The sequence below is a fragment of the Phoenix dactylifera genome, unplaced genomic scaffold (assembly GCF_009389715.1).
Source record: "Phoenix dactylifera cultivar Barhee BC4 unplaced genomic scaffold, palm_55x_up_171113_PBpolish2nd_filt_p 001316F, whole genome shotgun sequence".
Taxonomy (NCBI): Eukaryota; Viridiplantae; Streptophyta; class Magnoliopsida; order Arecales; family Arecaceae; genus Phoenix; species Phoenix dactylifera.
The window spans coordinates 5982-31018 of record NW_024068647.1 but is presented as its reverse complement, the minus strand read 5'-3'; the positions used below and the strand labels follow the sequence as shown (position 1 = coordinate 31018).

At 37.0% G+C, this 25037-nt stretch overlaps 1 non-coding gene across 1 annotated transcript; it reads left to right on the top strand.

Annotated features, from left to right (window-relative positions):
* Positions 1 to 1047: 1047 nt before the first annotated feature.
* Positions 1048 to 1154, top strand: LOC120108400. The gene has a single exon (XR_005509769.1). It is a non-coding gene; the product is annotated as a small nucleolar RNA R71 (small nucleolar RNA).
* The last annotated feature ends 23883 nt before the right edge of the window (positions 1155 to 25037 follow it).

Genomic DNA, 25037 nt, shown 5'->3' with positions numbered 1-25037 from the left:
CTTAGACATGATCTCTTTTAAAAATTTTGTATATGCAGGAATTTGTGCTAAGGCGTCTGCAAAAGGAATATTAATGTAAAGCTGCCTAAACACTTTCAAAAATTTCTCAAACTGTTGATCAATTTTATTCTGCTTAAGCCTTTGAGGAAAAGGAATGGGAGGAACATAAGTTCGACTGGTGGTAGTGGGGATGTTGTCTTGGCTAGGTCCTCAACTTCTTCACTGACGTTCTTGCTCACCTCTTCATAGTCTACTTCATCACCAACTATAGTCTCACCACTTACCTGACCAAGTTGCTTACCACTTCTCAAGGTGACTGCCTTGCAATGCTCCTTCGGATTGACCTCTGTCTTACTAGGCAAATTACCCTATCCACGAGAATTGATGGAATTGCCTAACTGCCCCAATTGCACCTCCACATTTCTATTGGAACTTGCCAACTGGTCAACCTTTGCTTCTAGTCTCTCAAATCTCTCCGAACTGGCATTGGCTAACTTCTCAATAGCTATCTCCCAAGACTGCTTACTTTCTGGTTGGGATGGTCTTGGTTGGAAACCAGGAGGATGGAGAGGTCTAGAACTGCTACCTTGGTTACCTTGATCTTTCCATGAAAAGTTGGGATGATTCCTCCAGCCTGGGTTGTATGTGTTGGAATAAGGGTTGTTCTGCTGCTACTGCCTGTTATAATTAGACACAAATTGAACCTGCATACAATCAGAACTCATGTGAGCTCCTCCACAGCAATCACAACTCAATACAGGACTAGAAACGGAATTCACATTACCCAGCTTACCGAACATTTTTACTAGAGAATCAACCTTGGCATTCAACATGTTTATGCCATCTACATCATACATACCTGGAACTTTCTTAGGCATACTTCTTTCATTAGACCACTGATAATTGTTAGAGGCCATTTCTTCTAACAACTCATATGCCTCTTCTGTTGACTTACTCATTAAAGTACCTCCTGCAGCTGCATCTATGGTAATTCTAACTGAATGTATTAATCCATTATAGAAAGTCTGTACAATCAGCCAGTCAGGAAGACCATGATGTGGCCACTTCCTCTGCAAATCCTTAAACCTCTCCCAGGCTTCATACAAAGATTCACCATCAAACTGAGCAAAACTGGTAATATCATTTCTAAGTTTGGCAGTCTTACCTGGGGAAAAATACTTACTCAAAAAAGCTTGTGACAAGGCATTCCAGATGGTGAAAGAGTTAGGCGCTTTGGAATTCAACCAGGCCTTGGCTTTATCCTTTAGAGAAAATGAAAAAAGTCGGAGTCGAAAGCATCATCACTAACTCCATTCATCTTGATTGTATCACAAATCTCCAAGAAATTGGCAAGGTGTGCATGTGGATCCTCAGCAGGTCCTCCACCAAACTGCTCCTGCTGCACCATCTGGATGAGACCAGGCTTAATCTCAAAATTATTAGCATTGACTGTAGGTCTCACAATACTGGGTTGAGCACCATTGACATTCGGCACTGCATAGTCACTCAACAACCTTTTATTCTAGTTATCTTGGTTATCTGCCATGGCTTCTGCTTGTTTTTGCTTTAGCTCTAATCTTTGTTGTTTCCTTAATGCTCGTAGGGTTCTCTCAATTTCTGGATCAAAAGGCTCAACTAGCTCACAGTTTCATGGCATACACTAAATATAGAAAACGTAAATTAACAAAAAGAACAAAACAGTCTAAATTAATGCAGAAAATTATTTGTATTGATATTGAAAACAATCCTTCCCGGCAACAGCGCCAAAAACTTGATAGTCCCTAGACTCTACCACAAGTGCATGGGTCATGACAAGTAGAATAGGGCAAAAAGAGTATCGTTTCCACAAGAAGGCGATTCAAGTACCAATTTATAAATTTTCTATATTATTTAGACGACCCCAAATTGATGTGACTGACTGCAATTTCTTGACCTGAAAAATCAAATATGAAAGGTTCCTAGGGCTTGGATTTCATCAATTGAATTCCTTCAATAAATTTAAATCTGATTGTTAATATTCTGCTAATTACAATGACCGAATCCCTTTTTTTTATGTGATATCCTCTTTCAAGGCATAACACCTATACCTATATTAATCCTATGTCTACTTTCGTGATCATAGAAATTAATATAAATTCATTATGATCTATGAAATTCTTGATTGTAGGTCACAAGGGTGTGCATTTATTTCTAAACTACACCACCAATGTTTGATAAATTTACCAACTAATATTGAATTTCAACTTCGTTACTTCAATCAACATCTTAAGCATGCAATTCATGGCCAGTAAATTACAAGAATAAAAACCGAAATCATCAAATTGCAATTAACAAAAGATGTTCAATACAACCATACTCAATTCATATCAAAACTTCAATGACTACGTCCTAGCCCTAGGATAAGAAAACTAGCAAATCATAACTAATTAATCAATCCCATTATTTCTCAAACATAAATTCGCATTCAACATTCTTAATAACAGTTCAGCAAATAAAAAAATAAAAAATATATATATATAAGAGAAAGGAAAAGAACTCTGTATTTGTAAAAATCCTCCATTCCGTTCTTTCTCCCAGAATTCCAGCTTTTTCTTCCTCTCGGAATTTCTAGCTTTTCCTCCTCTCGGAATTTCAGATTCTCTGCATATTTTTCTTTTTTTCTGCTTCTCCTCCTCTTCTCGGAATTTCCTTTTTTTTTGAATTTTAAAACAGATTTCCTCCCTATCTGCTAGCAAAATCCCGAAATTCTAGGCTGATTTTTAGACTCAACTCCCAGCTGAATTTAGAGCACCAAAACGATATACTTTGGAGTTGGACCCTTCATAAAAGTTTTAGATCTCATTCTCAGATTTCCAACGCACCTAGGTTTGCATTATTCTGACTTATATAACTCCATATACGAGCTGAAAACCGAAATAGGGTATGGGCCGCAGTAAAATTCTGGACAGATTCGGACTTCTCCGTTTCGGCTAAGTTTTGGACTTCAAAACGGCAGAAATTGGTTTTGTGATCTTCATAAAAGTTTTAGGACTACCTCTTATCTTTCCAGCAAGCTAAACAACATATGAAATGGGGATCTGTAGCTCCAGTTAGAATCCAAAAACCGAACAGTATTCTGGGTTGACTAGACCAGCCTAATTTCAACCGAATTCAATAATTAAACACCTGCAAAATACCAAGAATTTTCAAGAATTAAATAAATGTAAAAGACACCTAAATTATAGACAAATGAGCTAAGAACATACAAAACACTCTAAAACAAAACAATTAAGACTAAGAAAATGTGTGAAATAAATTTCCACATCAATGGATGTATCTATGAATGTATCTGAGCAAGTAGTGAGTGCTATAGGATCCAAAAGATCCAGCGATGAGATAAACTGAAAGTATATGTGGCACCTCAGGCTTGGCCATATTAAAGAAGACAGAATAAACAAATTAGAGAAAGATGGGCTTTTCGGCTCATTAACTTTCGAGTCATATTCATTTTTGAATCCTGCCTTCAAGAAAAAATGGCCAAATTATCCTTTGTAAGACATAGGGAGAGGACCACTGAGATACTTTTTTGGTACACACTGATGCGTGTGGCCCATTCGATGTGCAAACCAGGGGTCTTTATCTTTACTTCATTACCTTTACCAATGATTTTTCACGTTATGGGTATGTGTATCTTATGAGACACAAATCTGAAGCTTTTTGAAAAGTTCAAAGATTTCAAAAATGAAGTAGAAAAATAAACTGAAAAACCCTTTAAGGCTCTTCGATCAGATCGATGAGAAAAATACCTTAGTGAAAAATTCCATGACTATCTTAAGAAAAATGGTATAGTCTCACAATGGACCCCTTCTGGTACACTTTAACTCAATGAGGTGTCGGAGAAGAGGAATTGGATCCTATTAGATATGGTCTGATTCATGATGAGCTTCACTAATTTATCCTTATTTTTTTGAAAAGATGCCTTACTTTTTGCGATTTACTTATTGAATAGAGTTTCCTCTAAATTTGTTCCTACCACATTGTATGAGATATGGCATGATAAGAAGCAGAGTTTTGGTCATCTCAAGATTTGGGGATGTCCGGCCCACATCAAGAGACTACAGGCAGATAAGTTAGAGGCTAGGACCATAAGTGCTCATTTTATTAGGTATCTTAAAGAGTTATTAAGATAATATTTTTACGTCCTAGAGGATCACAATATTTTTGTGAGCCGACATATTATCTTCTTAGAAAAATAGTTTATCCATGATAAAGGCAGTGGGAGAAAAATTCAGCTTAAAAAGAAAGTCTCTGAAATGCAATGAGTCATGGAACCTACAGAACCTGTCCATACTAAGCCAGTACATGTAGTACCTTCTCTACCTCGTAGATCAAATAGGATCTTCCATCCTCCTGAAAGATACTTGGTATGCTTATGGAGGATACTGAGGAAATGTTCCTCGTGGGGGATAGGAAACAAATACAGGATCCCAATACCTACAACAAGGCGATGTTGGACATCGATTCCGAAAAATGGCTGGAAGCTATGAAGTCAGAAATAGACTCAATGCATTCCAACCAAGTCTGGACCTTAGTGGATCCACTAGAAGGTATAGTACCTATTGGTTGTAAATGGATCTACAAAAAGAAGATAGGTTCGGATGGAAAGGTATAGACCTATAAGGTACGGCTAGTGGCGTAAGGTTATAGCCAGCGCAAAGGCATTGACTATCAGAAAATTTTTTCACCTATGGCCATGCTGAAGTCCATCTGAACATTGCTAGCTATTGCAGTATATCATGATTATGAGATCTGGCAGATGGATGTGAAAAGTGCTTTTCTAAATGGATATCTTGAGGAAGATATCTATATGGAGTAGTCTTTGGGTTTCACTTTCAGTGATGGAGATCACAAGGTCTGCAAGCTGCAAAAGTCCATTTATGGACTAAAGTAAAAAATCTTAGAGTTGGAACACTTGCTTCAATAATGCGATCAAATCGTTTGATTTCATCAAGAACGAAGAGAAACCATATATTTATAAGAAAGTTAGTGGAAGTGCTATCATATTTCTCGTATTGTATGTGGATGACATCCTCCTGATTGGAAATGATATTCCCATACTAACTTCAGTCAAGGTCTAGTTGTCTAAAGAATTCTCCATGAAAGAGTTGATTGAAAGAGAGAGGGCTTCAACCATTATAGGTGATCTCTGTAAGGAAGCTAGCACCCCAGTGAGATCTAAGCGCTTGGATCGGTCGTTTTTCTTATATGGATATCCGTAGAGGCTGGACGCATGTGTGGCTTTAAGTGAACCCTTTCAATATTACCATGATAATCAAATTGCAGTGAAAATCTATCCGCACAAGGTGAAGATATGATCTTTCCCCTCTAAAGTTTTAATCTTAATCTATCTACGAACGGTCTTTAATTCGTTCATAAGATGAACGACCATGCATGCATCTTCCGTTGCGATTTTAATTTTCTGCAGCATGCACGGTATCCAACATATGTGTGCTCACTGGACCTACCTACCCACCCAGATTTGGTGAGAGAATTCTATGGCAATGCTAGTATGGGGACAGACATATTCATCCAAAGTCAGGGACTTTCCCATTCTCATCACGGATGAAATCTCGGGGAATGCAATTAGGGCTCCCATTGATGGAGAGGACAGAGACACGTTGGAAGATAGGAATGAAGGAGTCAAGCTGATTCTATCTAAGGATGATGTCAGTAAAGGGGAAGAAGTCAAGGCTAATCAACTGAATGCAGAAATGAGGCTTTTTCATCACATCATTAGTCAGATACTGTTTTCAAAAATAGGCCGATTTGATCATATTTCTGAGAGGGACATTCTGGTGTTACACCACCTACTCAAAAGCTACCCACTGAACCTTCCTGCCATGATGAGGAGGCATATGGCAGACCTTGGACAGAGAAAGGGAGCATCACTCCTTTATGGTATGGTTCTAAGTCTCAACTATTAGGTATGATATCAGTACTATAGGAGAAGCCAAAATAGAACTCAAGCACACTGATATCTATCATGAGAAATCATTGATAAGAATGGGATTTGTTAAAGCCAATAACCAGTGGGTTCATAAAGGAGAAGAAAGAGAAGGAGCAAGAAAAGAGACATAAAGGCCAGTTTCAGCTGAATCAAGGCAAGCTAGTGCAGGACCTTCTCAGAGGACACCTAGCACTAGTGCATAAGGAGAAAGAGCATTTGTTCAATCTCGGCATCAAAGAGTTCAACGAATACAAGTCGAATATGGGTATTAGATATTGTGCCGATTGGCTTTAGGCTAAGTAGGAGTTGTTGGAAATTGTATTCAAAATGTCAATTGTCTGCGTGTTGATGATTGAATTTTGTAAATGAATTGATAAATTAATAAAGTGTTATTTGGCATTATTCATCATTTCACATCTTCAAATGAACTCTTATATGATGAAGTCCTTAGGACTTAATTTATGATAAAGAAGGATTTATCTTCAGGTCCTTAAACCGGTTCGCGACCAAATGATATGCTGTTAATAGGACGACAGCATTGTCAAGATTAGGTCATTGTGAGACATATACGTTGGTTGTCCTCTTAACCAAGAAGTGTGGAGATACTGATATGTCACATAGGTGAAGTATAGGAGCACATTTCACTGAACGTGACCAATTTCGGAATGCTCTACTGTCAAGAGATGTTCCAAGTGGATATGTGTATAAGTATCCCTCAGATCTGAGATCACCACAGTGATTAGCAAGCAACTCACTATACTTTGGTACCGAACTAGCAGAATTTCTAATTCTAGAACAGAAGGTTACTAGGTGTAGTCAAGTACTTGCAAAATCAGTGCATGAGTCAAGATGGAATTGACCCCTCCTGGAAACAGGAGATAATGATTTGTGTTCAATTTAGCAAAATCTTGGCCAGGATATCCTTGTGATGAGTCACAAGGTTTCTAAAGTTGATCACATAGTGGATATACTGATTAGGGAGTTGACAGAACGCTGAGGTCATCCTAGCATTAGAAGTCAAAGGGATGAATTACACAATAACCATAGTCCAGGGTTCTAGAATATTTGCTTCGCATATATTCGGCCTATTCAGATGTCGGGTACCATTGTTAGATGGTCACATCAATTAGTGCTAGAAGTCGTTTCTGTACTACCGGCTTAGGTTCGAACCTATGAGGTCACACGCATATAAGTTTTCTGATTGATCAAGATAGCTGATGGATGATTGATCAGGGATAATTTGGTCAATTCGATTGGCAAATTATCCTATAAAATAATTAAAGTAATTATTAAGGATTAATTAGTAATTGGATTACTAATAAACTCAATTTGATTGAGTAAATGGACTAAGGATGAGCCAAATTGAATTGGATTCAATTTTGGGCACAATCAATTTTTTTGACCTGATTGGAGTCGACTCGAAGTCAAGAGGAGTCAACTCGAGATGGGTGGGGGTCGACTCGACCCTGGCGAGGGTCAACTCTCTCAGAGAATCCAGAGAACGATTTCCTCTTTTCCCAGGTGGGGTCGACTCGAGTTTTCTTGGGGCCGACACGAAGCAAATTAAGGTCGACTCGAGCTTTGAAAGGGTCGACTCACTGGGCGTATCAAGGGAAGAAGTTCTCTGTTGTCTCAGCTGGAGTTGACTCGGGTCAATTTTGGAGTCGACTCGAGTCGAATTGGAGTCGACTCGAGATCGGGAAGGTCAACTCCTTCCGAGAATTCTGGAGCTTGCGGACGGGCTGATCTTGTGGGATTCGATCCAGAAGTTGTTTTTCAATAAAATCTGATGGGATTTGGATCGTGGAACATGTAGGAAAATAGCTAGATAATGATGAAAGATCATCACCATCCATTTCAATCCTATCTCACCCGCATGAACCAACTATTGTTTGAATTTTGAATTCAAACAAAGATATGATCTATCTTGTTGCAACCATCCCCTTCATATGCCAATAAGATACCAGATTTCACTTGAATTTTGAATTCAAATGATCAGATGGCATGCCTATAAAAGGATGCTCTCCTTGTGCCGCCAGATACAATGAAAAAAGGATTGAAAAAGAAGAGAGAAAATTCAGCCCTCCATCTCACCGAGTTCATCCTTCTCCTTAAGACCTTCACGCCATTAGTGTTAGGGATCCTGGATAAGAGCCTCTAGATTAGATCTAAATCCTCTTCAATCCCTACTAGACATTCCTCCATGTTCTTCCAAGAAGGAAAATCAAAAGTTGATTGCGTCGGAAAGATCCAAGTTCAGCAAAGGAGGATCCTACGCAAGCTAGCACTTCCGTGGAATTGGATCACTCCAGAAGCTTCGCATCGATTAATTGCAGAGGCCAGACAAGTGTGTGGCTACGAAGCTTGAGCTTCGGATCCGTTACTTTCTGATTTTGTAAGGTATGAATCTAGATCTAAAGATATCTTTTATAGGTTCCAATCTCTAAGGGTTAAACCACCTTTGGAGCTCTTCACAGAGTAATCTTCAGAGCCTATTCGATGGGCATTCGAAGATTAGTTGGATGTTAGATTAATTGAGTCTGGAACTTAATTAATAATCTCATTTCAGATCTGAAATTAATCATGCAATGATTTTAGCATAATCGTTTAAACGATCCTGGCATATTGATCATGTATACTTGTAGTGATACTTTCAAATTTGATTTCTTATGAATGCAAGAATTAAAATGTTTAATTCGGTTTTCCGCTGCGAATTTCAAAATTAAAAGAACTACTTATGGCTTGATCCCCTTTGTGAAGGGGTACGTAGGCAATCCGAACAGGTACAGCCATTGATTTTGAAAAAAATTTAAATTTCAATATGCTATCACTGTTAGCACCATCGATCTCTCTTTCAGTGGTATCAGAGCCAGGTTACTTGTTTAATCTTTTATATTTTAATCATCACAATTAAATCTGAAATCATGAACATGTTTAGATTAGATCTAAAGTATTTTTATGATTGATTTAATTGCAGATTATGCATGATTAACTAGATCTGAAATCTAAATGCATGTGATGCAATGTTTATGTTAAGATATGTAACATGAATAAATCTGAAATTATAAAATTATTTAGATTAGATCTAAATAAAATTTATGATTCATTTAATCACTAATTTTTTAAAAAATATCAGATCTGAAAACAAATGTAAAAGTTATTTGATGTTTGAATTAATTCATGAAAGTTTATATATATGATGTATGAACATAAATCGTAATGATTTAAACATGAATTAAAAGGTCAATTACACATGATTAATTATCAAACTCAGATCTGAAAAATGTTTTAAGAACTGAAAATTTATAATTAAGGTGTAATTAAAAGGATTGTGCAATGATCTAAACTTTCATAAGCTTACACTTAATTAAGAATTAAGTGATATGAAAATCTAGATCTAGAATTGTAACTCAATTAAATGATAATTGCATAAGCCTTTAGGGGTTTGGATTAGCTTGAATCAAGTTCTTAAGATTGGGTTAGACCTAAGGTTAGAATCATTCATGGGCTAATAGAATTGATTGATCGAATCTAATTAAGTAGTAACTAGATTCGGTCAAAGTAATTCTAGTTCAATTTGCAATAGTTATAGATCGATCAATTTCATGTCTTTGATTAGACCAAGATGGAACTTGATTGAGGCTTAGAGGTAGAGCCCGAGTCATTTGAGTAATCTAATCGAAATTGATTAACCAGTCGGTGTCTAAGGTAAGTTTGGCAGCTTGACCGGTGGTTTTTAATTGGAAGCTACTCGCACTGATTCATCTTTGTCGAGTTAATGGCATATCCCTTCCACCGATCTCACTTACCTAGCTGACATGGTCAATAATATTTTGATTGGATTACTTAATGATTCGAGTTGACCCATGCCTTTAAGAAAAATCAGTATGACTGATTTAGGTGTCTCCTTAATCGGATTGCATCTAGTTCTTATTAATCTGACTTAATGAAGTCAATGGGAGGATCTAGATTAGTTGGTTCTTCTTATCTATTCTCAATTAAATCAAATCCTCTAAAATTATTAGGTTCTTAAAATGAAATAGTTATGGAGATAACTAGGTCATAGCCTCCCATTAAGTTGGGTGATAATGGAACCAATGGCTAGATAATCATTAGAGGCGCCCCATGCCTGGTGATTATTTGACCATTGGAATTGTCATTCAATATATGATGAGTCGAGTGTACCTTTAATAGGTGATCAAGTGGGCCGAGCCACACTCAGGCTTGGTCATCTATTAGTAGATTACACGGAACCCTATCATTTAATGGTTGGACCTAACCAGAATTTTTGGTGGAGAAGCCACACGCCTGCCATAGAGATTGGGGCAAAATTATCACTAGAAGTTGTTAGGTGAAACAATTGGTTCAGAACTTACCCATAGGTGCATATGGGTTGGCCGAGCCACACTCGGGCCCATATGCGATTTATTGGATTTTAGTGCTCACTAAAAAGTTAAGTGTAATTTTTCGAATTTGAGGTAGAGGCTACAAATTTGTATAAAATAGTGGGAGGACCTTAGACTAAAGTCCAAGTCTTTAGGGTATTGTCAATTCATATATTGATAGCCGGTTTTGTTTTTATGCAGAAATGGCCACTAGTTTGTCACTTCGTTCATTGTTGGATAATGACAAGTTGACTGGACCAAATTTCAATAACTGGCTTAGAAAACTTAAGATTGTGCTAGAGCATGAACGGATCATTTATGTGATAACAGATCCGACACCTGAGCAGCCCACTGCTAATGCACGGGGTATAGTCAGAGACACTTATCAAAAGTGGCTTAGTGACCGTATCACCATCCGCTGCATTATGCTTGCTGCAATGAATGACGAGTTCAGTCATAGGTTCGAGAATGCCCAGCCTGAAGAGATCGTTCAAGTGTTGAACGAATCTTTTGGCACTTTCGACGACGTTGAAAGGCACGAGACTAGTTGTGCTATTTTCAGCGCACGGATGAAGGATGGGACGTCGATGACCGATCATGTATTGTACATGATTGAGTTGATCGAGCGCCTAAGCACTCTCGGTTTTCTCCTTCATGATCAATTGGGAAAAGATGCTATACTGAACTCTCTTCCTGGTTCGTACCGCCCATTTCTCACCAACTTTCGTATGACGAAGCCGGTAGTAAATTATCACCAATTGTTCGGTTTACTACAAACTTTTGAGAAGGATCACCAACTACTAAAAGGGTCGGTGAATTTAGTGGGAGGTTCGTCCAAGGGTCGTCATCCCTTTAAGAAAGGGAAGAAGAAAAATAAGAATCAAAAGAAAAAGATGCAACATGCTAAGCCAAGTCAAACCAAGAAGACAAAGGCTGATTAAAGTAAGGCAAAGTGCTTCTACTGTAAGAAGCAAGGACATTAGAAGAAGAAACTGTCCTCAGTACATTGCCTCTTTTGACCCAAACAGGCCAAAGAAAGAAATGCAATCAGTTGCAGATCAAGGTACTTATATGATAACACCTTGTAATTTCTCAATATGTGACAATTCGACTTGGGTATTGGATACCGGTAGTCCTTTTAACATTTGCAATTCATTGCAGGGACTGCAAGTCAGTGAGAGAGTTGGAGAAAGTGAAAGATTTCTGAATGTTGGAGATGAAAGATCAGTTTCAGTTCTAGCTTTAGAAAGTCTGAAACTTGTATTCAATTCTCAAGAAATTATCTTAAGTGACTGTCACTTTTGTCCAAATTTTTTATTGAATATTATTTCTATAGGCCTTTTGGCCATGAATGGTTATGAGATTTCAATAAAAAGAGATTATTGTGATATCATTATGAATGGTGTTACTGTAATGCATGGACATTTGAGCAATGAAATTTATATATTGTCACAGCCTGTTAATGTAATGAACAAGTCAAGTAAGTGCCCTAGAATAGATAATGTCACAGATGTCTACCTTTGGCATCATAGGCTAGGTCACATTAACAAGAACAGGATGAACATGTTAAGTAAAGAGGGAATCCTCAATGTTAATGATTGTGAATCATTGACAACCTGTGAGTCATGTCTTCTTGGAAAGATGACCAAATCACCTTTTACCGAAAAAGGTGAATAAACCAGTGACTTATTGACTCTTGTACATTCTGATGTATATGGGCCAATAAGTACAAATGCTAGAGGTGGATATTCATATTTCATTATGTTTACAGACGACCTTTTAAGGTATGGTTATGTCTATTTAATGAGACATAAATCTGAATCATTTGAAATGTTCAAATTATATCGTAATGAAGTAGAAAAACAAACTGGAAAGAGTATTAAAACTTTTCGATCAGATCAAGAAAGTGAATACCTCACCAGTGAGTTTTTGACATATCTAGGAGAAAATGGGATTCTCTTCCAATGGACTCCTCCTGATACACCACAATATAATGGTGTGTCAGAAAGGAGAAATCGAACTCTATTAGATATGGTTCAATCCATGATGGGGTTTACTGATATGCCTATATCCTTTTGGGGATATGCACTTGAGTCAGCTTATTATATACTTAATAAGGTTTCAAGTAAATCTGTGAATAAAACACCACATGAGATGTGGACGGGATGGAAACCGGTACTTTCTCACCTTAGGGTTTGGGGGTGTCTGGCTTATGTCAAACGTTTGAAAGCAGACAAACTTGAAGCCAAATCTGACAAATATTTCTTTGTCGGTTACCCTAAAGAAACTAAAGGATATTATTTCTACCTTGCTGAAGAACAAAAGTTGTTCGTAAGCACTAGAGCTGTATTTTTGGAGAAGGAATTTCTTGGAGAAGGAAGTAGAAGCTCTAATGTAGAACTTAGAGAAGTTCAACATGTACAAGACCCAACACCATCCACTAAACCTATTGAGTCAAATTTGATTAGATCAGATTCTGAACCCATCTTAGATGCACCATTAAGGCGATCAAATAGAGTACCACGTCAGCTGGACAGATACTATGGTTTCTTGGTCCAGGACGGAGATCCTATCGAACTTAATGAAAACGATGAGGATCCGATCACCTATATGGATGCTATGCAGAGGCATGACTCTGATACATGGCTTGGAGCCATGCAGTCCGAAATGGAATCCATGATGGTTAATGATGTATGGACATTAGTTGACCCATCCGAACGGATTAAACCCATAGGGTGTAAGTAGATTTTCAAAAGAAAATGGGGCGCAAACGGAAAGGTAGAGACCTATAAAGCTTATCTGGTTGCCAAAGGATATCGTCAGCATTATGGTATTGACTATGACGAGACATTTTCTCCTGTGGCAATGCTCAAATCCATTCGGATTATGTTTGCGATAGCAGCACACTTAGATTATGAGATCTGGCAGATGGATGTTAAAACCGCTTTTCTAAATGGAAATTTAGAAGAGCAAGTGTATATGATACAACCTGAAGATTTTACATCTGCAGATGAGTCTAAAGTGTGCAAGCTTCAAAAATCCATTTATGGATTAAAGCAAGCTTCATGGAGTTGGAATATACGTTTTGATAAGGTAATCAGAACATATGGCTTCATTAAGAATGAAGAAGAATCCTGCATTTATAAATGGGTCAATTGTTCAGTTATTATATTTCTAGTTTTGTATGTGGATGACATTCTATTAATTAGGAATGATGTCCCTGCATTACAAGGAATAAAAGTATGGTTATCATCTCAATTTGCCATGAAAGATTTGGGTGAAGCATCTTACATCCTGGAGATGAAGATCTATAGAGATAAATCTAGAAGATTGCTTGAATTATCCTAATCTACGTACATTGATACTATGCTAAAGAGTTCAGCATGATTAATTCCAAGAAAGGCTATCTTCCGATGGGCCATGAAATTAACCTCTCTAAGAATGATTGTCCGACAACTCCTCAAGAAAGAGAGAGTATGAATAGAATTCCGTATGCTTCGGTAGTGAGATCTATAATGTACGCCATGATATGTACTAGACCAGACGTGGCATACTCACTAGGAGTTGTGAGTAGATACCAGTCTGATCCAGGTAGCAACCACTGGAAGGTTGTAAAAACCATCCTTAAGTATTTGAGAAATACTAAGGACCAGTGGCTTGTCTATGGTGATTCTGACTTGAAACTTTAGGGTTATACTGATACCAATTTCTAGTCAGATCAAGATGATAGCAAGAGCGTGTCGGGTTATATCTTTACTCTTAAGGGTGGTGCTATCTACTAGAAGAGTTCCAAACAGCACACAGTGGCGGATTCTACATGCAAAACAGAATACATCGCAGCATCTGAAGCAGCCAAAATAATACCTTCCTGCACTATAAAATGACATTTCTCCCAATTCAAGACCAAATTGGTCTCCTCACAGCGCTGCAAAACTCGAGACAAATTATCTAAACAACTATCAAAAGAAGATCCAAAAACAGAAAAATCATCTATGAAAACCTCCATGATCTTTTCAACAAAATCAGAGAAAATAGCCATCATGCAACGTTGGAATGTAGCAGGTGCATTACACAAACCAAAAGGCATTCTACGAAATGCAAAAGTACCATAAGGACAAGTAAAGGTGGTCTTTTCTTGATCTTCGGGCGATATAGAAATCTGGTTATACCCTGAATAACCATCTAAAAAACAGTAATACGCATACCCAGCAAGTCTCTCAAGCACCTGATCAAGAAAAGGTAAAGGAAAATGATCCTTACGGGTAACACTATTAAGTTTCCTATAATCTATGCAGACTCTCCACCCAGTTACTGTCCTAGTGGGAATTAATTCATTATTTTCATTATGCACCACAGTCATTATGCACTGGACTAATCCATGAACCTTTACACCCTTTTTAGGTTTCAACCTAGGCTCACCAACAAACCTTTACACCCTTGATTCAATCCCCTGATTGAATCAAGTAAAGATCAAATGGATAGAAGGAACAAAGAGAAAAAATACAGCTTCTAAGAAAGCAGATATTCAGCAATATAAACAATAGAGAAGTTAAGAGCCCTCAAACTAGTTTATGACGATGTAGAGGAGGGCTTCTCGAACTCTGAGTCTCCTCTGAAATGTCTTGAAGACTTGAAGGCAGAAGGAGACTTCTTTTATGCTGGGAAGAGTTGGTTGAATGGAGTTAATGGCCCTCTTCCTTCTTTTCCGTTGAAATCACTTTGCAGATGAAGATTTCTTGTTATCTTAGAGTGGAATGTTCCTTCCTTACCGTGCTACAGTTCTCTGTGGCTATTTAAGCCATTCCCTATGGAAACTAGCCATTAGACACAATCTTCTAGCCGTTCTGCACATTCTGCACATCCTGACAATGTTCCGTTGGGATCGGAGTTGACTCGCGCGATCTGGAGTCGACTCGGCTGCAGCAGGAGTCGACTCATGCTTTTCTGGAGTCGGCTCGGCAACTGTTTCGGATTTGAATTAAAGTGCTCTTCTCGACTGGGAGTCGACTCAACTTTACCCGGAGTCGACTCCCCAAACTCTGGAGCTGACCTGGCACTTTTGGAGTCGACTCATTCCAAGGAATCCATAGAGGTATTCTTCAACTTTGCTCACTCGAGTCGACTCGAAAATTCTGGGAGTCGACTCGGCGCTCAGAGTCCGAACTCCCGATCTTCTGTCTTTTGGCTCGTGCAGTCTTGGAGTCGACTCGGACTATTTCGGAGTCGACTCGGCTCTCAGTATTCGAAAAACAGTCTTCTGTCTTTTTGGGGTAGCGCTGCCTTGGAGTCGACTCGAACTGTCTTGGAGTCGACTCGCGTCTCAGAGACAAAAAATACTGTCTTCTGTCTTTTTGGGGTAGCGCTGCCTTGGAGTCGACTCGAACTGTCTTGGAGTCAACTCGCGTCTCAAAGACAAAAATACTGTCTTCTGTCTTTTTGGGGTCACGCTGTCTCGGAGTCGACTCGGGCTTTGCGGGAGTCGACTCGGCTCTCAGTGTCCGAAAGTTGCTCTCTGACTTTTGCCTTGTATTACACTGAGAGTCGACTCTCGCTTCCTTTGGAGTCGACCTGCCAACCATCGGAGTCGACTCGCGTTCCTCAGGAGTCGGCTTGGCTCTCAGGGTCCAAAATAACTTCTCTGTTGATGACCCAAAGATTGATTTAAAGATTGATTTTGATGATCACAAAATCTTGAAGTATAAATACTAATGTTTGTATTGCAAGGAGAAAGATATTTATTTTGCAAGGAACATAGCAAGTTGGAAGAACACAAGAAGGCCTCCAAAGCTCTCAAGAAAAGTTGAAAGAAAGCTACAATTTATTGGCCCAAGTTCCAAGTTCAAATGATTCAAGTTGGAGAAGCAAATTCAAAGGAAAATTTAAAAGAATAGTCCTCGAGTCGACTCCTAAAGAATTCGAGTCGACTCCGATGCTTGCCGAGTCGACTCCAGGGAGTAACAGACAGAAAAACAGAGAAGCTATTTTGGACCCTGAGAGCCGAGTCGACTCCTGAAGAACTCGAGTCGACTCCGATGGCTTGGCAGGTCGACTCCTAAGGAAGCAAGAGTCGACTCCCAGAGAAATACAAGGCAAAAAGTCAGAGAGCCAATTTCAGACACTGAGAGCCGAGTCGACTCCCGCGAAGTCCGAGTCGACTCCGAGACAGCGCAACCCCAAAGACAGAAGACGGTATTTTTGTCTCTGAGAGGCGAGTCGACTCCAAGACAGGTCGGGTCGACTCCAAGGCAGCGCAACCCCAAAAGACAGAGGATCAGTTTTCGGGCTCTGAGAGCCGAGTCGACTCCAAGAGAATCCGAGTCGACTCGAGGAAGAAAATCAGAAAATATGTCCTCTGGATTCCTGAGAATGAGCCGACCCCCAAGTGCCCGAGTCGTCTCCAGCTATTGGCGAGTCGACTCCAGTTTGGTCCGAGTCGACTCTAGGACAAAGCGAGCACATTAATTCAAATTTGGAACAGTGGCCGAGTCGTCTCTAGTCAAGCACGAGTCGACTCCTGCAACAGGCGAGTCGACTCCAGATCGCGCGAGTCGACTCCGATCCCAACGGAAATATTGTCAGGAGGTACAGACTATGTCCAACGGCTCTATTTTTGTCTCTAACGGCTAGATTCTTGTTTCCACGCCATCTAAAGCTATAAAATCAAGAGGAGAGCTAGGGAAGAAGGTATGAAAGTGGGAGAGAACATTTAGAGAAGAGATCTCAAAGAGATTATAAGGAAAATCCTCCATAAGCACAAAAGGACCATTCAAAGCGAAATAGAGAGAAGAAGAGCATCCAAGTGAATCCCAAAGCTTCCTCTCCATCCGTGTGCTGCCTCGGTAATCCTCTACTTCGTGCCAAATCAGAAGAGGGTCAAGTAAAGAAGAAGCCGAGCTCCTTCATCTTCAAAACTCGTTTGAGGGCTTCTCTTTACTCTATTTGTTTATATTTGCTATATTTGCTTAGTTAAGAAGCTTGTATTTGCTTTAAATTTTTAGTCTAATATCTTGTAACTTGATTCAATCAAGGGATTGAATCAAGAGGTTAAGGTTTGTTGGTGAGCCAAAAGAAAAACCAACGGTGTAAGGTTGTGGTTGGTGAGCCTTTGGGAAAACCAACTGGGTTGATTGTGAACCCGGAAAACAATCGTTGTAAGGTTGTGGTTGGTGAGCCTTTGGGAAAACCAACTGGGTTTGATTGTGAACCCGGAAAAACAATCGGCTGGTTCTAGCCGGTGAGCCTGTGAAAACCGACCGAGTTCGTTGTGATCTTGCAAAACAACAAGTTGGGTTGTGAGCTTGCAAAACAACCGGCTGTAATCGGAAGGATTATAGTGAAATTCCCAAGAGGTCTTGGGGAGTGGATGTAGGTGCTGGGGTGCACCGAACCACGATATGTTTGTTGTGTTTGTGATGCTTTTTGTCATTGTCTAACTTGCTCACTTACTTACTTAAATAAATTGCTTGCTTAACTCTTATCTACGCATCCCTTAGTTGAAAGCATACTCAATTTACTTAATCAAGTCTCATTCAATAAATCAAACTGTTGCTAAGTTTAAATTCCACTGTACATCTATACAACTTAGCATAATTAATTGAAAAGTTTTAGAAGTAGTATAAAAGTTTTAAAAGACCCAATTCACCCCCCCTCTTGGGTTGTATCTACTGGGCAACAAGTGGTATCAGAGCAGGTGCTCAAATATTATTTGTAGTCTTAACTGACTAGAGCCAAAGATCATGACAACCCCACATAACGTATTACTTGCTGAGGGACTTTCCACAAACAGACCTCCACTGTTTGATGGATCTAACTTTATTCAATGAAAAGCTAGAATGAAAATCTTTACTCAATCACAAAACTATGAGTTATGGAATGTCATAACAAATGGCCTACACACACCCACGAAACTAATTGAAAGTATGTTCGATAAAAATTTGGCTGAACTAAATGCTAAGGCTATGAACCTTATCTACTGTACATTTAATAAAAATATTTTCAACCAAATCTGTATATGTTCATCTGCCAAACAAATATGGGATACTCTTGAAGCAACTTATGATATTTACGAGGAACCCTATGTTAGTTTACTTGAGGATAATTGCAAGACTAACATTGAGCATGCAGGAAACACTCTAAATCAGGAAGAAAGATTCAAAAGCTTTCTAAAGACAAAGAAGAAGAGGAAGCAAGAAGAAAGGAAGGAAGAGATAAAAAGGAAGAAAGTCTTGACCAAGAAAGAGTCAAGCAAGAAAATAAAAGTTAGGAGCAACAATGATGATATTAGCTCCAAGGAATTACAAGAGGTAACTAACTTGTGCTTTATGGCACAAGAAGACAAGGTAAAATCTGAATCTACTTTTACATCAAATGATTTTCAAGAAGAATTCTCTTATGATGAATTATTAAATGCTTTTCATGATTTGTATGGTGAATGTAGCAAATTAGCTGTGAAGAATAAAAATCTTAAGAAACTAAATCTGAAAATTTCAAAAGAAAATCAAACTCTAATAGATGAAAAACTGAAACTAACTAGTAAAACTGAAATCTTAATTAAAGAAAATCAACAACTAAATCAAAGAAATCAACTTCTCACTGAAAGTCATGATAAACTTAAGAAAAACAATGAATTACTTTCAGAAGATAACAGAAGATTAACTAAGGAAGTTGACGAATTAAAACCTGTTGTTGAAAGATTTACCTTCAGCTCTGAAAAATTAAACCTAATGATAAATAATCAAAGAGCTGAATTTGATAAAGTCGAATTAGGATATCAACCTTGGTACACCCAAAAATCTTTCAAGAATATGTTGGTTAAAACAGTTTTTAATTATTCTAAAACAGATTCTTATAATACTAATAAACAGGAACAAAAGCTAAGTAAAATCTCTTCTATTGTTCCTAAATCTATACATTACAAATTTGATGAACCTAAAAGGCAAAAACAGAAAACTGAAAGTTTATCTACTACTCATGTTAGATCTATGTGTGTTAAATTCAACAAGAGGATACAGAAATACATCCCTTGTAATCCTAAAATCTGTAAACTCATGGACAAAATAGCTATTAAGAAAATATGGGTTCCAAGAGGAACAATTATAGCTAACCTACAAGGACCCAAAAGAGCTTGGGTTCTTAAGTTGAAAATATGATTATTTTTCAGCAAATATGTCTAGCTATCCAAGGTTCTAATGAAAGATGTTATCTAAACAATGGGTGCTCTAGACATGTGTTAAAGAATTGAATTTAAAATGTAATTAAGAAGAATGATTTAAATGAAAGAAATAATGAAATCAGTAACCCTTGCATCTCATCATTATTTTTGCTTTAGGATTTGATTAAAATATGAATTGCAAGTATTGATCAATTTTGTGATATAGAAAATACTTTTGGAAATATAATCAAATCACTTCATTTTATAGTATACTTTACTCACTATTGGATAAGTTGCTAAATGATTAATCAATTTATTAAGAATAACTCTATGAATTCTCTATATGCTTGATTGAGAGTTTTTATCCATGGTATTATTGTTTATTGATCATAGATATGATAATGTGTACTTGGTATGCTTTTGAATATATGCACTATGAATACCAAGATTAAAGAAACCATCTTTGGCATATAAAATCAACTCATGCTAGTATGTACTTAATCTCAAAAGACCTTGCCATTGGCCTACTTAGATTATCTTCTGAAAGGTCAAAGTTTGCTATGCATGTTAACTAAGGAAACAAACAAGAATCAATTTCTAAATCTAAAGATGTTGTTTCCATCACTAAGTTTTCAAAAGCTTACATTGGATTTGTTCTTGGCAAATAAAATTGAAGTATTTTCTGTATTTGCTAAATCTTGTAAAAGTGTTTCAAATGAAAAAGGTTTCCAAACTGTGAAGATAAAGAGTATCATGGCACAGTGTTGAAAACTAAAATCCTGATAAAGTTTATACAGAAAATAATATTAAATTCAATTATTTCAGCTCCAAGGACACCATAAGTAAAATAGGGTTAATAGAATTCTTGAAGAAATGAAAAAGACAATTGAGTATGATAGTCATCTACTTAAATAATTTTTAAAAAGCTATCATCACTGCTTGTCATACATATGACTTCTATTAGATCTATTTTTGATGAAAACTTCTTTTGATCTTCTGAAAAATAGAAAATGAACTATTGCATATCTCTCATATTTTTCAGTCATACATACTATGCTTGATATGTTCTTATGAAAATAATGCCAAATCTGATACAGATATTTTTATCTTTGGATATCATTCAACAAGCAATGCATATAGAACATTCAATGAAAAGATTCTAGTTGTAGAAATATCAATTCATTTTATTTTTTATAAGACTAATGATTTATTATCAAGATACTAAAATCAAATTATATATGTATATGGTTAATATTTTACATATAACAATCTGAAAACTTGTCAATAATTAGAACCAAATTGAGTTTTTCAGAAATACACTTAATGATGACTACTAAAAGACTAAATCAAGAAAAGATGAAATAGATCTTGATAAAATTCTTGCATGATTAGAAGTAAAGATCACCATTATCATTTGCTTGCTTTATGAGCTTTATATTCTGTCAAATGAATGTGTAGAAAACACTAATTACAAATATGATAAAGCAATATGTGATTTGGAACAAGCACCAAAAACATGATATAAAAGCTTGAGTAACTTTTTGATAGAAAGTAATAGTGATAAATCTATGCATCAAAAAGAAGAATTTGTGATATCTTATTTGCTCAAAGTATACATTGATGATGTCACTTTTGGTTCTACAAACGAGAATTTATATGAAGATTTTACTAAGCTCATGCAAAGTGAGTTTGAAATATGTATGATAAATGAATTAACATTTTCTCTCAAACTCCAAATTAAGAGAAACAAGAAAGAGGATCTTCATTGACCAAAGTTAATCCACAAGAAAACTCTTATAGAAGATTGGCATGAAGAATGTATTCTATGACCTCATCTTGTAGAATTTGAAAAGGATAAGCAAGGTAGATCTATTGTTTTTAAAGCTGTATTGAAGCATGATAGAATACTTATTTTATCATACAGCTAGTAGACCAGATTGTATGCTCATTATGTGCAAGATTTCAATCTAACTCTAATGAATCATAATTTATTGATAACAAATAAATCATAATCTGAATTTTGATAGAAACAACTGTTTAAGATAAGTTGATTAAAACTTAGCTAGCGTGTCTTATTGATAATTATCTTAAGCAAATAAAATCTAAACTAAATTGATTTTGAAAATAAGAAATTGATTTGACCTTGATAAATCTTCCTATTGCCTCACATGCTTGTCCTTGAACCATCTTGGTTAATGAAACTATCTCTTTAGTTTAAGTGATATGTGCTTGCTTATATTTAGGCAATCTCTTGAGTAAAGTGACTCAATATTCAACTATTGTCAATATTCAACTATTGAGTCATCTAGTTAAAAATATGTTGGATGAATGTTTTGTATCTTGAAGAAACTAATGACTTTCCTTCTAGAAAGAAAAGAATTTTGCTAATAATGCAGGATCCTTGAGAAAGAAAATGAGAGATTTCAACTTGAAGGATATCTCCATGTAAGATACGATAAACATTCGCATGCAAACAAGAGAGAGGATCTTCTTCAGCCAAAAGGTTACACATAAGAAATCTAGTAGGTATTTGACTTGAAGAATGCAGAATGATTCGGTAATTTTAGATACCTCTCTCATAAATTAGCTGAGCAAAGTCATTAACTTAAATCTTACTATGGCATGATTAAAGTCTTTAATTATTAATTTCTTGATATCATGTCTATATATGTATTGATTGACTTATGCTTATAGAAATTGTTTCATGGTTTGCCCAAACTAAAATATATCTTTGCCTATATCATAACCATGAACTACACAAGTTTATGCTTAAAATTTTGATTTAAAATAACTTGTGAGAAGCTATGAATCCTTGAGCATAATGAAAATGTTGTTTGCATGATATACATCTATATGATACATAAGATTATCTCTTTATTCTGCTCTTTCATGTAAATTACTTGAGAATAACAAAAAGAGAGAGAGATAAAGAAAAGGAAATGAACATTATTCAAGGGATGTAAAAATTTAAGTAAAGGCAAATACTTCATCTTAAGGAAAAGCAAAACAAGCATAATATATTTGGCACATTTATGAGACTTGTGAAAGGGATAAAATCCGTAATTAATTACACTTAAACAGGGAGAGTTTGAAGTGAACATTTTAACATTTCTATATTGCTCATCATAGGGATGGTGCCAATGGAGAGGCTAGTGGTAGTACCCAGCACTATTTGACCCAACTATTCGGTGTAGGGTATATTAGGGACGGCACAAGAGGGAGGCTAGTGGTAGTACCTCGTGCCCCTTCCAACTCCACCGGATAGGGAGCAAATAGAGTATAGAGCATACGAAAGTAAAAATGAAAGACAAAGTAAATGAAAGTATATAAGAAGAATCAAGTCAAATTTTTAATCACTTGAAAACACATTTTAAGGATGAAATCAGTGCAAAATTATATTTAAATAGGGGGAGTTTATTTGAAAAGAATTGATTTTGATCCTTGACATGCTTTTTCTTAATATTTTAATGCATGACTTAACACATGATATATTTTGCATGTGGCATGATGTTCTGAATTATGGATTCTCAATATTTTGTAATGTTCCATGCTTGGATAATTTGATTGAATGTTTGAAATACTATATGAAGTTATTTTATGGTATTATTGAAAAGAAATTTTAGATTTGTCGTTCACAATCATCTTTGAAATCTGAAAGTTGAATAAATTTGTAAAAAGAAGAAGAGAAGTATATCTCTATTTAGGCAAAATGAATTGATTTTGTTTTATCTTTCAACTTGCCTAATTTTGGTATATAATGTTCTAATTCATACCAAAACTCAACATAAATATAAATATTCTGAATATGCCCGTATATGTTTGAAATATGTGTTTTCAATCGTAATGATTTAAGATGAGCTACAATGTGGAAGATACATATCTCAAATTATGATTTTCAAAGCCTCTATTGAAAATCCTTATGTAATTCAGAATCTGATTTTATATAAAACTTTAACTCAATATGATTTGTTGCCCAAGGTGACAACCCAAGAGGGGGGGTGAATTGGGTTTTCTAAAAATTATGTTCCCTAATTTTTACTTTGAATAGAATGCAGCGGAATAATAAGATGTTATTTACTTAAGCTCTAGGCAATTATAAGTAAAGCAGTGGAAGATTAAGCTAGAGCAATTATACTATGGCTTTAGGGTGCAATTGATCTAACATTAACTTATAGTTGTATGATCAATTTTAATCTATGTGTATGGTAAGAATGGAGTGGAAGCTAAGCAAATCACTTATAACTCTATAGAAACAAATCTAGAGATATTACACAATCAAGCATGAATGGAAGGCATGAAATACAAGAGATAAAGCATCACAAACACAAAGATGTATAGTGGTTCGGTGCACCCCAGCACCTACATCCACTCCCCAAGACCTCTTGGGAATTTCACTATAATCCCTTAGATTACAGTCGGTTGTTTTACAAGCTCACAACCCAACTTGTTGTTTTGCGAGATCACAACGAACTCGGTCGGTTTTCACAGGCTCACCGACTAGAACCAACCGATTGTTTTCACGGGCTCACAATCCAACCCAGTTGGTTTTTCCAAAGGCTCACCAACCACAACCTTACAATGATTGTTTTCCGGGTTCACAATCAACCCGGTTGGTTTTCCCCAAAGGCTCACCAACCACAACCTTACAACGTTGGTTTTTCCCTTTGGCTCACCAACAAACCTTAACCCCTTGATTCAATCCCTTGATTGAATCAAGTTACAAGATATTAGAACAAGAGTTTAAATCAAATACAAGCTTCTCAAATAAGCAAATATAGCAAATGTAAATAAGTAAAGAAAAGAGAAGAAGCCCTCAAACTAATTTGTAGATGGAGGAACTCGGCTTCTTCTTCACTTGCCCCCTCTTCTGATTTTGCACGAAGTAGAGGATCTCCGAGGCAGCACACGGATGGAGAGGAAGCTTTGGGATTCACTTGGATGCTCTTCTTCTCTCTATTTTACTTTGAATGGCCCTTTTGTGCTTATAGAAGATTTTCCTTGTAATCTCTTTCAAATCTCTTCCCTAAATGTTTTCTCCCACTTCCATACCTTCTCCCCTAGCTCTTCTCTTGATTTTATAGCTTTAGAGGGAGTCCCAACAAAAATCTAGCCGTTAGAGACAAAAATAGAGCCGTTGGAATCAAGAAAAAACTAGCCGTTATGCCTCCCAGCGTGCTCGAGTCGACTCGGCTGAAGTAGGAGTCGACTCGGCTGAAACAGGTTCGATCTGTGAATAGTAGTCTGCCGGCACTGTAGCTGGGAGTCGACTCCTGAAGTTGGGAGTCGACTCCTGAAGTTGGGAGTCGACTCGAGATCACTGTAGCGCAGAAAATCAACTCTCTATCTTTTTGTTTGTTCTCAGTCGGTGTCGACTCGTAGAGTCCCGGAGTCGACTCGAGCACTGTTCCTTGAAACTCTAGAGTGCCAGAGTCGACTCGAAACTTCTAGGAGTCGACTCGAGGACTATTCTTTTGAATTTTTCTTTGAATTTGCTCCTTCAACTTGAATTCTTTGA